This window comes from Rhipicephalus microplus, chromosome 5, assembly GCF_043290135.1.
Source record: "Rhipicephalus microplus isolate Deutch F79 chromosome 5, USDA_Rmic, whole genome shotgun sequence".
In the NCBI taxonomy this organism is placed as follows: Eukaryota; Metazoa; Arthropoda; class Arachnida; order Ixodida; family Ixodidae; genus Rhipicephalus; species Rhipicephalus microplus.
Window position 1 is genome coordinate 20,542,635 of NC_134704.1, and position 7,855 is coordinate 20,550,489.

Consider the following 7,855-nt stretch of genomic DNA (forward strand, 5'->3'; position numbering starts at 1 on the left):
GGTGTTTCTGCTATCCTCAAGCGCTGGCGTATCTGCCTGAGTGCATGAGCAGCTGCTTTCTAAACGGGAGCCAAAACATTAGAAACGAAATTCGAGGAAGCACACAATACTACAGATCCATCTTCGTGTAAGCAAGAGTGAAGCTTGCAGGTCATTAGAACTTAATGAGAGGTTTACACGGTGATGTGTGTGTGTGTGTGTGTGTGTGTGTGCGTGTGTGTGTGTGTGTGTGTGTGTGTGTGTGTGTGTGTGTGTGTGTGTGTGTGTGTGTGTGTGTGTGTGTGTGTGTCTGTGTGTTTAGTTGCAGTACCTTTGAAGTACAGCGTTCCGGCATGGAGAAATTAAGACGAAATGCAAGAAAAAAGACAGGCAAGGGAAAGTAATCACGTATTTAGGTTTAGCTGCGTGTTGATCGACGCCATAAAAAATAACTCGGAGTACACCACTACGACTCACCTCATAATCACAGTGTTCGAATGCAAAACTGCAAAATTATAATAATTTAAGCTGTATAATCACGCGAGACGTGGGCGTCAACGAAAGAACGATAATAAGGATAGAACAATAGACTAACACTGAGGTAAATATTTTGTCCGAGGATTATTCAAAGAGGCCTATGACGTGTGTCCATGGTAACCTTCTTCATAACGCGCGTTGCGAATTAAAAAAAAAAGATGGTTCCGTCCGGGTTCGAACCGGAGACCTTTCGCGTGTAAAGCGAACGTGATAACCACTACACTACGGAACCACACAGGCTTTCTGCAGTGCAGTAGTACTACGCATCGTTGAAGCACCACCGCAGTTGCTTCTTCGACGTCAAAATGAAATGAAACGATTTCCATTCACCGACGTCTTTCGCCGGTAAATGGAAAGCGAGTACCATATCATTTTTAAGTGGGTCACGTTCAGTTTTCGAGCCGGGTCACCAACTATGGAGCATATTAATCAAGTGGTTCCACGAATTAGTTGATAGACTAAGCCATACTACCTAGAACATTACGAAATCGTACAACACAGCGAGTAGAATGCTGACTCATTCGATATAAGACGGCGTATTCCACGATGTAATGAGTGTAGAACACAACAGCTATTGTCTATCTCAGCGTATAAGTAAATATACAGTGGCGGTCGAGTGGTTATTACTGCTTTCTGGAAGGCCGCGAGATTGATCGAATCCTGGCCGCGCTGTGGCCGCATTTTAATGGAAAAGTGCTATAAAGATCCGCGGGTTTAGGTGTACGTTAAAAAAAAAAAATCCCATGTTATCAAAATTTCCCGAACTCTTCACTACGGCGTCTCTAGTAATCATATGCTGGTTTTGAGACGTGAAGCCCCAATCTTCATCATCTCCATCATAGGCGTACTATAAGTAGCTAACTGGGAGACTCCTCTACGAATGAGGTGCGGCCGACGTTATTTCTGTAATACGTTCAAGCTAACCTAAAGCCTTATTCAATGGAAGCGCTTTCACCACTAATATTTGTAAATATTCTGCCTTGCTCTTTCTAGCACGTAAAAATGTTGCCCCGCGAACTAGTCTACAGCACAGGCTACAAAAAAAAAAGAAAAAAAAACACTGATGAAAGTAGGGCAGAAAAACACTCGGAGAGAGGGACGAGGGAGAGAAGCATGTGTATCTGCAACAGAGCCACGTAAGATAGAGAGGAAGGCAGCGAGGAACCGATGACCTCATAATGTTGGGCACGTTGTTTTCGCCTCGCGAAAATGCGCCTTCAACGTCAATCCATTTGAACAACCTCAAACGATGCAAAGACCCTCTCGATGACACATGATAGAACGACTATACCACCCCCACCCACCCCTGCTTTTTTTTTTTTCTGCCTTCCGCTGTGTAAACCCCCGCACGAGTCTTCGAGTTATTCTCCGGCCATTGTGTACCTCTTCGCTGCCAGGGTGTGCAACGCGCTGACAAGAAATCTCATCGATTTCACCACCCCACGCTGAGCGCGACCGAATAGGTCGCGGGAACCTTCTGTGGCATGTAGAAACACGGCGACATATTCGACCGTGCGTGCGAATAGAAAGAAAAGTGCCCGTGTACGACGCTTTAGTATTAGAAGTCTTTCTCTCTTTTTTCCCCCTTATCTCTACGGCTCTCCGTACATCTGCAACAGCGTGGATCGCACACGGGCATCCGGGATCTGACGCAGCCTGGTTCCGCGGACAGTGACGGATGCGTCCTTTGTGGTATCCTTCAAACGGCGTCGACGCGCTGGAGCCCGTGTGTGCAAGCGTCACAGGTGTGGTTTCGTGGCACAACATGCGTTTATACCATGCTCAGCAGGTGCAGCTGTTTGTTCGTGTACCCGCTTAGACCTAAAGATGCACTTGCGCGTGCACTCTATATATATATAAACTTTCCGCGAGGAGCCATGCACATCGCCGCTATCTTATTTATTTAAAACGCGGTGCCGATGAAGTAAAAAACACATCGAAATTTTCTCTATTCCCGGAATCAAATGAAGCGCGAGTTTCGTGACGGATGTTTTGCCAGTAAAACAAAACGAGGATCTAACGACGTCTGTAAACACATTTTAAGCGAGCGTTCGTGAAAGCGTAGCCATTTATCACTCTCCGTGGTTGCACGCTATCCCTCGTGAAACACATGGCACTTGTGGATACGGTAGTTTGTTAACACGGCAGCTCTGCTTTATCCCTCGCCTATACAGCAGCTGCTGTTTACGTACTATATTCCCGACACGACGAATTAACGATGCTGTGTGAATGCCGCGATGGCTGCGGTGCACTCCTAGATCTTATCTTGTTGCTTCGTATCTGACTCTACATGCATGTAAACATGATATATGAAGTTTTACGGTGCGTAACTTAGCCTGCGTCAAAGGAGACGAAAAGCTTTACTACATTCCCACTGGTGTTTACCCCGTTAATGTTTCGTGCGTCAGCGTCGCCTTTATTTCTCAAGGCATCTCAGGCTACGGCCGCGCATGCTAAAACTTACACTGGTGCGGCAGCATGCGCATAGCACCTCGATGAGACCAACTTGTCACAGAGATTTATAGCAGCTGCGGTATGTGTTGGAAAATTGTCATGTATGTCGTAATGTGTGTGTGTTTGGGGGTGGGGGGGTGAGTCTTAATCAAGGGCGTAGATAGAATTTTTTTGCGGGGGGGGGGGGAGGGGGAGGAGGCACCTCCTTGACTTCGGGAGGGAAGAAAGGGCACCTTTTTAAGATGGTCATTTATCACTCTGTAAGTCACAGCGAGAAACATTTCGGGAGAGGGGGTGCACGGGCGTTGCGTGCCATTGGGCTGAATAGTATGACCGTTTTTATCCAGTGGGCTTAATCGAATTCAGAAGCAAACCGCCGGCAAAAGAACCAACGTGCCATACCGTCCACTTATCGAGGAAACAAAGTTATGTCCCTCTCCCAGGGGATCATCCACAAACTTATTTTCGGGGAGTGTTTAACTAGCCTTTATGCGTGGTCATACGTATGTTAGTACACGTACGTGCATATTTGGACACGCAAAACTGAAAAAAAAAAAAAAGATCTGGACAGGCGGGTTTGAAACCTGCATGGCTGCGCCACTGCTTTCTCCCGTGTTTAAGTGCCGCCATTTCGGATCCGAGTAGCCATTTTGCATCTGTGACAACTACATAAACGGTACCATAGTAGGATTGTGCACGAATCTAAACGGCTGTACGGTAGGTAGCATTCACTTTCTCGCTGCCTTACGAAACGCTGAGCCGTGAAAGAATTCGGCGTAGACGCACAAAATGGCGACGGTCTGGCCATGAATCGAAAGTAATATCGTCAATACACGTAAAGGACGGGACAAAGCAAGCGGATAAGGCACCTCTACTCGTCGGACTTCATTGTCCCCGGGGGAAATAAAGCAAGCGTGCCCATCATCCCGGCGATGCTGCCCGTTCGGCGCGGCCCGCCACGCCGCCCCCTTGCGGCTGCGAAGACGGGCAGTATACCGCAAGCGCGGCAGATTCTTTTCCTTCATACGCTCGCAGAGCTGCGATTCGCCAACGACGGCGATTCTGTCGCTTCTGTCGGTGCGGCTATGCGCGTTCATGCACCTTTGACCCGGCCATATATTGCTCGCAGCTGCGCCGCAGCCGTCGCCGCTCTCGCTGCAGTTATGGGGCTCCCTGTTTGTCCTCTATAAACTATACGAGCGGGAAGGCCCCGACCGGTCTTGGTGGCTTCCAAGTGACTGTCGACGCAGACAAACACGACCCTTGTCACATTCGAGTGGCCGCTCCCATACAGGGAAGATGCCTTAGTCTACCCCAGCTGTGCCGTCGTCGTAGTAGTGATAGTATAGTAGTAGCAGTAAAAGGCGCCACGCTTTTCCCGTGAACAATAAAAGGGGGGGGGGGGAGTGGATACAGAAAATAGATTGATAGATATGTAGGGTTTAACGTCCCAAACCACTATATGATTATGAGAGACGCCGTAGTGGAGGGCTCCGGAAATTTCGACCACCTGGGGTTCTTTAACGTACACCCAAATCTGAGTACACGGGCCTACAACATATCCGCCTCCATCGGAAATGCAGCCGCCGCAGCTGGGATTTGGCCCCGCGACCTGCGTTTCAGCAGCCGAGTACCTTAGCCACTGGAACACCGCGGCGGGGCAATACAGCAAAAGTAAAACATGGTGGTGATAGTGAGGGCGGTGGTGATCAGGGTGACTCCCGATAAGGAGGACGTTTTGGTCCGCGAAACTATATTTGCGCTGAAATTGTTCGTGGGAAATATTTTCAACCAATTGTTAAGCCGAGCGTCTTATTAACGAGACCGTCTTGATCGTGGCAAATAACACCAACGAACAACAAGCGAAAAAAAAAGAAAACCTTTCAAGTTCAGCTCCGTGGAATCAAATTCTCATCTCTGGTTCCTATAAATGATGTTTGCAACTTTCCTGCCACATTTCTAAATCGGAGTTCTATAGTCGCGACCAGCTAGAATTTTTCTTCCGCGATCTCCCCTACGTGCCCATATATTTAGGCTCAAATGGGAATTCGCGAAGTTTTGCGTTAATAAATGCTTTTCGACTTGGCTAACAATGTTCGCTATCGTGATTGTGTGGAATTCGCACTTACATTTCTAGCACTGTGTGTGTGTGTGTGTGTGTGTGTGTGTGTGTGTGTGTGTGTGTGTGTGTGTGTGTGTGCGTGCGTGCGTGCGTGCGTGCGTGCGTGCGTGCGCGCGCGCGTGTGTGTGTGTGTGTGTGTGTGTGTGTGTTTCTTTGTTGTTGTTGTTATGTAGTCGATCTTCTTGTAATGATTTCTCATTTATTCTTCCGACAGTGCACCACCGAACTGACCTCGTACAATAAAGGACACGCAAATTATATCAAGTGGCGTTTCTGTGTTTTCTATCGTCCTGTTTACCCCTTCTCCGCTGCATATAACAGAATATCAACGAGCCCATCTGTCCGTTTTCTTAGTCGAAAACATAGCTCGTTGCTCGCCAATCGTCGGGCGCATGCCCTTAAAAAGTCTCATTGTGGAAAAACAAAAAGAGATACGTAATTAACGCGTTCAATGCGCCTTTCATGACATCATCTTATTTAAACAGCTTTTAATTTTTTAAAACATTTACAATGTATGTCATTTCATCCCCCCAATGAAGCTGCATAATTATGCAGATATACCACCACAATTTTCTTCCACAGTTGTCATTTAGGACCTTCGATCTACTGTCGGCGTTCGCAAACAGCTTCTCGGTGGCTCGTATCATGCCATACAGGTGAGTCATATAGGTCTGAAAGAAGCGTACATTGCACGTACACGTGCCGTCGGGCTATGTTATGTCCAAACTCCGAAAGAGCGCGTCATTTCAAACAGTCTTGGGTGAAATGCCACGCTTCAACGAGCGATTAAAAATGAAGCTTTCACAGACAATACGCGGCGGAGTTTCTTGCAGCAGGTGCGGAGCATGACTGTTGCTAAGGGCATCGCGGACAAAAACAACAGAAGAGGAATATCCTTACACAAAAAGCGTTCCATTACAGCAAGAACCGTGACATATATCGTTTGCTAACTGTACAGATTTTTTTCTGACGTATATAGTTCTACAAAGTAAAAATTTGGACTATATGTGATGGCAAATATAACTGACGATGCTATAGTGGCGCAAAGGTTAGCCGAGAGCTATAGCCCAGACTTTAGTTAACATCTCTACATTTCTTGTATCTCTCGTTCTCTCTCTCTGTTTTTTACGACCTTTATCGCCAGAAACATCGGCGCCCAATGTCACTGCCAGTGGTGCGTTTTAGTGAGCATGCAGCTCTGAGTCAGCGACACGTAAACTTCGCGAAGGTGAACGGAAATGGCAGAGCAATCACAGCGCGGCTGAGCAGAGCTCAAGAAGGAATAACGTACCATAAATTGCCAGCTCACTCGCTCGAATTCTTTTCCTTTTCTTTCTTGTTTACACAGTCCGAACAAATACCCATTAAGTGCGGCAATTAGGCGAGAAGCGGTCTGAAAGCTAAGACCTCGCGCCTGTTACGCACGCGGTAATGTTTTCTCCCGTAATCGCAGCAGAGGGACTTAAATCATGGTCACTCAGCGTGTATAACAGTGGTAATTTTACTTGACTAGTAACGAAACAGCTCGCAACCTGCCACGCCATACGGCCCCTGTCCAAGAATCAATAATTCTAGCGTGCAATCAGTTTTGGTGTCCGGTGGATTTAACGCAAGTTGACGAAGGTCATGCTGGGCCATGTAGCATGTGCAGAAACACAGTTGTCGAATCGAAGAATCTCTATCTCTTCGCCAATCAAGCACGAAGACTGTCTGCACCACTCTCCTCGTCTGTCCGTTTGAGCTGGCAAGACGAATCTTTAATTGAATTTAGTGAGCCAATGAGAGTTTTAAAAAAAGAGCGTTTCAAACAGAAATTGGCGGGTGCGAATCACCTTTTCCAGCTGTAAAAGCATGACAGTGACTCAGCGACAATTAATCGGCGTCGTCAAAACCTGTCAAGCGTCTGGAATCGCTCCCTTACACGAAGGAGCGTTTTTTAAGGCACACTAAAGAGAAAAACGATTTTTCTCGCATTAGTAAATCACTTTTTTAGGCTATCAAGAACAACCCGCTTGTCGCGGGGGACGCTTGGTAAACGAGAAAACGCGAGAAAAATAAAATGCGGGTGGCGATCAAGAAGGATTAAAGCCTTGGTGGCGACGCCACCTTGATGTTCCCGCGCCCTTCGCCGTGATGTCATAAATTGTGATTGCACATATCACAGCCTACATAGTCCATGACCGGTAAAACTGAAGTACATTGTCTTCTCAGGCAGCCAGAGATTTAAAAAACGAAATTTTGTTGAGTTTACATGGCAAAATTACGGGAAAAAAAACACACTAATATCTATGACATCATCATCGCAGACTTCGGTGGGAAACTTAAAAGTGAATCTTGGCATGAAGCGTGCGAACCTGGGAAAGTTGGTAGGACATAGCTGAAAATACGAACAGCGCGACATAGTTGTTTCTTGCTTCAGTAGCTACGCTGTAGCTACTATTAGGTTGCGCTGTTCGTATTTTCAGTTTAGTGTTGTCACACTGATTTTCAGATCTTTTTTTTATAAACTTAAGGCGGTGAAATTAAAGATACTGGAGCTTTCAGAGCCAAATATAATTTATCAGTCTAGACTAATTTATGCCCCTGACACACGGGCACCCTGAAGTCCTTTAGACAAGGGGACATCTTTCGGAAAGGCGTTCGGGCGCAGTGACACACGACAAAGGAGTAACTCCTTTCCAGCAAAGATCCTTTTCGCAAAAGCAGATCCCGCATCTACTTTTCTGGCTGGAAGGGAGTACTCTCGCATACAGTGTGCATAAT

The 7,855-nt window shown here is 46.8% G+C and overlaps 1 non-coding gene across 1 annotated transcript; it reads right to left on the reverse strand.

The window, feature by feature from the left end:
* Window positions 1-675: 675 nt before the first annotated feature.
* On the reverse strand, window positions 676-748 carry TRNAV-UAC (transfer RNA valine (anticodon UAC)). The gene has a single exon. It is a non-coding gene; the product is annotated as a tRNA-Val (tRNA).
* Between the last annotated feature and the right edge of the window lie 7,107 nt (window positions 749-7,855).